We start from the raw sequence: 7264 nt of genomic DNA, 5'->3' as shown, positions 1-7264 counted from the left end.
AACTTATTACCTCACAGTATCCATGAAAAGGGAGTCTGGCCCTGTGTTGGCCTTGGTCTTCTGCTTAAATGAAATTCAGGATTAAATTAACATGTCATCTGGGACTGTGACCTTATATGAGGTTCAGAATCCTCTTCAAAAGTGACCAATTGTGGGTAGAATTCAGTTCCTTGAGATTGTAGGGTTGAAGTCCTTTACTGCTAGATGATGTCATTTTCTTCCAGGGTGCCCTTTCCACTAAATTCAGTTTCCTTCTTCAAGGTCAGCAGGAGGCTCTCACAGTTTAGTGGTGGTCATGCAGCTTCTCTCAGGTGTTCTGCTGAGTTACTGAAATTCTCAATGATGCATGGCACTGGGGATGCTCTTGCCTTGGGCATGCCTTGCAGCTATGGCCTAATAAACAAAGGCATCTTCTTCATGCTTTTGTGACATCTGAGAAGTCCTGCTATATCACATGCCACAATGAAAGTCTGGACTTCAAGTTTCCTTATAAAATTCAGAAAACACCAATTTCAGAAGATACAAGCCACTTGTTTCCACCATCAGATTCTCTAGCAGATCTTCAGCATATTTGGCACTGGGAAATGCAGTACTGCTTGGGATAAGATCCTCCTGGATGAATTATTCCCTAACCTTGATCACAATCATGAACAATTGGAACAGAAGATAAAAGTGGAAAATTTTCTGGCTTGTCCCTATTTGGGAATTATCATCTATAGGTACTACCAAGGAATCAGTTACTATCTGAAGTAGTGGAATCCAGCTAGTGTGTGATGGCACTTGTCAGAGAGAAAATTGAAGTATGCATTTCTCTTTAATAAATTTTGAAGAAAAATCATGAAATAAGAAACTCATAACACTCTAATAAATTATCTTTTTAAGCCCACACACTCAAACAATCTGCACTGTACTTTTTTTTTTAAGATTTAATGTCTGATCTTATTTATTTGTTACTTTTAGAAAATCTTATTTTTGACTGGACTCAGAGGTAGAAGCTCTCGGTGAGCACAGCCTCCGTCTCTTGGCAATCTGTTCCTGGCATTTTTCTTTGGCCTCCTTCATTCTCTTGGCCAAAAGTTTAGCATATTCTGTGGCCTCTTCCTTATTTTTTTAGTACGCTGTTTCTTCAATGCAATAAACTGATGGAGTAACAAGACACTGAATCTTGGGTGCTTTGGTCCTGGGTTTCTTACCTTCTTTGTTCAGGGGCTTTCTCACAACATACTGGTGGACATCATCTTCTTTAGAGAGATTAAAAAGTTTGCAGATTCTGCTAGCTCTTTTGGGCCCCAGGCGATGAGGCACAGTTGTATCAGTCAGTCCAGGAATATCCTTTTCTCCTTTTTTTACAATAACCAGGTTGAGAACACTCAGATTGGCATCCACAGTGCAACCCCAAACAGATTTGTGCTTTCTTTCTCCAGTTCTCCTTGGTCTGTAACAGGAATGCCCCTTACTCAGGAGGAGGCGGACAAGACCATGGGTCAAGACACCCTGTTTCATGGGGAAACCTTGTTTGTCATTTCCACCACTAATTTGGACAAAGTAACCCTTCCACTCTTCGCCCAGAGCATCAGCAGCAACTTCTGTGGCCATTCGCTTCTCATAAAATGTACGAAGTCTGCATTCATCATGCACTTCAATGAGCTTCTGGCAGCCAGTGGCTGGGAAGGAGATGTTCAGCTTCATGCTGAGACAGCCGACTGCCTTTGAGTACCACGAAAAAGAGTGCACTGGACTTTTGAACATCATGGATAAGATCTGTAATCCAAATCATGGTAATATATTTAAATATGTATCTTAAATTTGTTTTTGAAAAAAATGACAGAACATGATCTATGTTTCTTAAATAAGTAACCTTATGATTTATATTTTTCACTTACCTGTTGAAATATTGAGGGAGTAGTTGCTATTTCCAGAATGTGAACTAAAAGTCTCTTCAGAAATGTTCTTCAGTATTTTCTTTTGTGAGTTTATCTGGTATAGCAAAACAAAAAAAAACATTAAAACATCAATTATTTGTATATTATACAAATGTATTACTGTATATAACACCACAACACAGGCTTTCTAATACTGGGTGGCTCTATTGATTCCCTTCCAAAAAGACATACCAGAACACACATACATTCAATTTGTGGACTTGCCATCATCTGCATGTGACTACAAATAAAGCTATGATGCCTGATTTTATTCTACTAACTGGTAACGGGGAAAAGTGTATGTCAACTTATGGGGGATTTTTTAACAGGCCAGGAGTGTATAAGGCAAATATAGCTTCCACTCACATTTACCTAAGATTCATTCACATGGCCATATTTCTAAGCAAAGAATCTAATTATGTGACAAGTGGGAAGAGGAGACAAGTTTAGGAAATATGACCTTCAATTTTTACACTATATGTACAAATGCTGTTTATAAAACAACCATTCTTTCTTATACATATTTTAACCAATAAAAGTTGTGACTCAAAATTTTATTCCACAAATTATTTCCAGAGGATGGACTTGAGGAAGGAGAGCAAGAATATCAAGCCATAAAGTTTCCCCAAATCATTGGCCCTTTAGCAGAGTTTTAACATTGATTACTGAGGGCACAGATGAAAGGAGGAAATTATCCAAGACTATTGTAGTCTGAAAGTAACAAAGAATATAATAAATAGATTCAGTAATATTTAGATATATATAAATAGTTGTGCCTACACACAGTCACTGTGAGAGTTACACATTCAGGGATAAAATCCACAGACAAAAGAATGAATTTGGGCCCTTACCTCTCACCATATACAAAATTTAATTCAAAATGAATCAATAATCTAACTATAAGAGCTAATACTACAAAATACTTAGAAGTCATAGGGTAATAGTTTCAGGACTTGTGTTAAGCAATGGATTCTTAGATTTTACACCAAAAGCATGAGCAACAAAGGAAAAAATATATGAATAGGTAAACAGGGCTTCATCAAAATTTGAAACTTTTGTGCATCAAAGGACCTAATAAAGTGAAAAAAACAGGGTTTAATATCCAAAATACATAAATGACTCAACCAAAATACAAAGAACACATTGTAAAAATGTGTCAAGGATTTGAATATGCAATTCTCCAAAAAAATATACAACTGGCCAATAAGCATGTGAAAATATACTCAACATCATTAGCCATTGTGGGAATGCAAATCAAAACTGAGATACCACTTCACACCCACTAGAATAGCTATTATTTAAAAAGAAAACAGAAAATAATGAGTGTAGGTGAGGATACAGAGAAATAGAAACCCTCATACATTTTTGGTGGGAATGTAAAATGGTGCAGCCATCATGGAAGAGAGTTTGCTGGTTCCTCAGGAAGTTAAACATAAAATCACCATATTGACCTGACAATTCCACTTCTAATTATCTATCTAAAAGAATTGTAAGTGGGGACTTGAACAATTATTTGCACAAAAAGTTTCACAGAAGAATTAGTAACAGTAGCCAAAAGGTGGAAGCAACCTAAGTGTCCATCAACCAATGAAAGATTAACAAAATATCTTATATCCATACAGTGGAATATTATTCAGCAAAAAAAAGAAATGAAGTTCTGATACATGCTAAACCATGGGTGAACCTTGAAGATACAATGTTGAGTAAAATAAGCCAGGCATAAAAGAATAAATATTGTATGCTTTATCTCATATGAAATACTTAGAATATTCTAATTCACATACAGGCATACCTCATTTTATTGTGCTTCACTTTATTGTACTTAGTAGATATTTCATTTATTTACAAAATGAAGGGTTGTGGCAACACTGCATAGAACATTAGATGCCATTTTTGCAATGTATGTGCTCATTACTCTGTGTCACATTTTGGAAAATCTCACAAGATTTCCATAATCATATGGTAATATTCTTGTATCTGTTATGGTGCTCTGTAATCAGTGATCTTCAGTGTTACTATTGTAATTGTTTTGGGGCCACTGAACCATGTCCATATAAGACTGAGGACTTAATCAATGTTGTCTGTATTCTGACTGCTCTACAGATGGCCTGTTCCCCCATATCTCTCCATCTCCTTGGACCTCCCTATTCCCTGAGACACACAACAATATTGAAATCGGACCAATTAGTAACCCTACAATGGCCTCTCAGTGCTCAAGTGAAAGGAAGAGTTATACATCTCTTACTTTAAATCAATATCTAGAAATGATTAAGCTTAGTAAGGAAGGCATGTTGAAAGCCAAGGTAAGCCAAAAGGTAGGCCTCTTTTACCAAACAAGCAAGTGGTGAATGTAAAGGAAAAGTTCTTGAAGGAAATTAAAATTGCTACTCCAGTGAATGCACAAATGAGAAGAAAGTGAAAGAGCCTCATTGCTGGTATGGAGAAAGCTTTAGTGATCTGGACAAAAGATCAAACCAGCCACAACATTCCCTTAAGCCAAAACCAAATCCAGAGCAAGGCCCTAACTCTGTTCAATTCTAGAAAGAAATGTTTGAAGCTAGCAGAGGTTGGTTCATGAGGTTTAAGTAAAGAAGCCATCTCCATAACATAGAAGTGCAAGGTGAAGCAGCGAGTGCTGTTGTAGAAGCTTCACAAGTTATCCAGGAGATCTAGCTACGATTATTGATGTAGGTGGCTAAACTAAACAATAGATTTTCAATGTGGATGAAACAGCCTTATATTGGAGGAAGATGCCATCTAGGACTTTCATAGCTAGGGAGGAAAAGTCAATGCCTGACTTCAGAGCGTCAAAGGAAAGACTGACTGTCTTGTGAGGGGCTAATGCAGCTGGTGACTTTAAGATGAAACCAGTGCTCATTCACCATTCTGGATATCCTAGGGTCCTTAAGAATTATGCTAAATCTACTCTTCCTGTGCTATGTAAATGGAACAAAGCCCTGGTGACAGCATATCTGTTTACAATATGGGTTACTGAATATTTTAAGCACACTGTTGAGAATGGCTCAGTTAAAAAGATTCCTTTTAAAATATTATTGCTCATTAACAATGCACCTGGTCACCCAAGAGCCCTGATGGACATGTACAAGATTAATGTTATTTTCATTCTTGCTAAAACAGCATCCATTCTGCAGCCCATGGATCAAGGAGTCATTTTGACTTTCCAGTCTCATTATTCAAGAAACATGCTTTGTAAGGCTCTAACTATCACGAATAGTGAGTCTCTGATGGATCTGGGCAGAGCCCATTGAAAAATCTAGAAAGGATTCACCATTCTAGATGCCATTAAGAACATTCGTTCTTCGTAGGCAGAGGCCAAAATATCAACATTCATAGGAGTTTGCAAGTAGTGGATTCCAACTCTCATGGATGACTTTGAGGGGTTCAAGACTTCATTGGAGGATGTAATTACAAATCTGGTAGAAATATCAAGAGAACTAGAATTAGAAGTGGAGGCTGAAGATGGGACTAAATTGCTACAATCCTGTGATAAAACCTCAACTAATGAGGAGTTGCTTCTCACGAGTTAGCAAAGAAAATGGTTTCTTGAGATGGCATCTACTGCTGTGAACATTGTTGAAAAGACAACAAAGGATTAAAAATATTACATAAACTTGATTCATAAAGCAGCAGCAGGGTTTAAGAGCATTGAGTCTAATGTTAAAAGAAGTTCAGCTGTGGGTAAAATGCTATCAAACAGCATTTTCTTTTGTGAAAAAAAAACAGCAAAATCTATTGTGAAAGGAAGAGTCAATTGATGCAGCTGATCAAAGCAACATAAAGAAATAAAGAACTCCATTAAAGTAACAATATGGATAATTATAAATGCCAGTACTATTGTATTGTATTTTTTTATGTAACTCCACTTCTTATTCCTTATATACACTAAAATGCAAATGAATAAAAAGTAAATTCATGGTTTGGGATATGCAGTGTACAAAGATATAATCTGTATAAGTACAACAAAATGTGGTGAGAGAAGGCATAGAGGAACAATGTAGTTGTATGCTATTGAAGATAAGTTATCAAATAAGATATGATTGATTATTAGAGATTTAGGATGTTAAATTTTAACCCACTAAAATCATGAGGCATTCATTTCTTCCTATGGTGCATGCTGACATCAGAAGGAGGAGAGCCCCAGACCAAGGAGAAAGAATCAGTGCAGGTACAGGAAATGCTCAATCTTGGATGTAGCTAAGGAAGGCTAGGAGACAGACTGACTACCTGATACCCAGAAGCAAGGGGAAGATACTAGGAGGTTGGTGGGGAAGGAGACAGCAGAGCACTTGAAATCAAATGCTTTACAAATTATTTTTTTTGAATAGGGAACATGTAGTGACTCCAAAGATCAGCCCCAATTAACATGTCATTGTGGAATTCACAAGAATCTGAATTTGAAAAGCAGCTCAAGGGGAATGATGGCATCCAGTGGGTTCAGGAACACTGGAAGAAACTGTGCCTTTATATTTGGTGGTTGGCACCTAACGAACAAAGTTTGAACTGAGAAAGTCATTAGTGCTCTAGTGTCTGACTCTTGCAGTCTTCAGTATATTCAGTGCTCTTTTAACTGGTGCTTACATGGTGTATATTTTGACTGCCAAAGTCCTGAAGCAGCCAGTTTGTGACCAGAGTTTTTATAATGGACCTGTTGCCAAATTCTGGGCTTATGATTTGTGCTAAGGAAAGTACCTGAACTAAGGGACATGATCCTGAGGAAGCAGAAGCTGACCTTCTTGCACTGGTACCACCACATCATTGTACTCCTGTACTCTTGGTGCTCCTACAAAGCCATGGTTGCTGGAATTGGTTGGTTATGAACTATATGGGGCACACCATGATGTACCCTGACTGAGCTTTGTGATCCATGGGGTTCTGAGTCTCCCAGAAGTTTGCCATGTTCTTCACCTTGACTCAGATCGCCCAAGTGGTAATGGACTGTGGAATTAACTATGTGGTCTTCCTGGATGTGGCAAGAGCAGTGTCACCCTCACTTTAAGACCATCTGGTCCTCATGCATGTATCTCAGCTACTTTGTGCTCTCCTGCCATTTCTTTCAGGCCTAAATCAGCAAAATGAGGAAAACAAGAAAGGCTAAATAGTATTGGAACTGAGAAAGAATCTGTAGCTCAGGATCATCAAGAAAAATAATAGGTAAAAGAAATGGCACAAGGAATCATATATGATGCAGCTAAAACAAAACAAAACATATGAGCAAACACAAAACTCAAGGCAGCTTAGGGTAATTAGGTTGACTGAACCCATTAAGTCTATGATCCTTTTTTTGGAAAGCACTCACTAAATTCACCTCCATCTCAAAGGAC

At 37.6% G+C, this 7264-nt stretch overlaps 2 pseudogenes; one reads left to right on the top strand and one right to left on the bottom strand.

The window, feature by feature from the left end:
* Nucleotides 1-966: 966 nt before the first annotated feature.
* Nucleotides 967-1704, bottom strand: LOC119539566 (annotated as a pseudogene).
* Nucleotides 1705-6306: 4602 nt separating this feature from the next.
* LOC119539565 lies at nt 6307-7042 on the top strand (annotated as a pseudogene).
* Nucleotides 7043-7264: the final 222 nt, after the last annotated feature.

The sequence above is a fragment of the Choloepus didactylus genome, chromosome 7 (assembly GCF_015220235.1).
Source record: "Choloepus didactylus isolate mChoDid1 chromosome 7, mChoDid1.pri, whole genome shotgun sequence".
NCBI classification, from domain to species: Eukaryota; Metazoa; Chordata; class Mammalia; order Pilosa; family Megalonychidae; genus Choloepus; species Choloepus didactylus.
The sequence above is the reverse complement of the archived record's forward strand: the minus strand, read 5'-3'. Positions and strand labels throughout refer to the sequence as shown.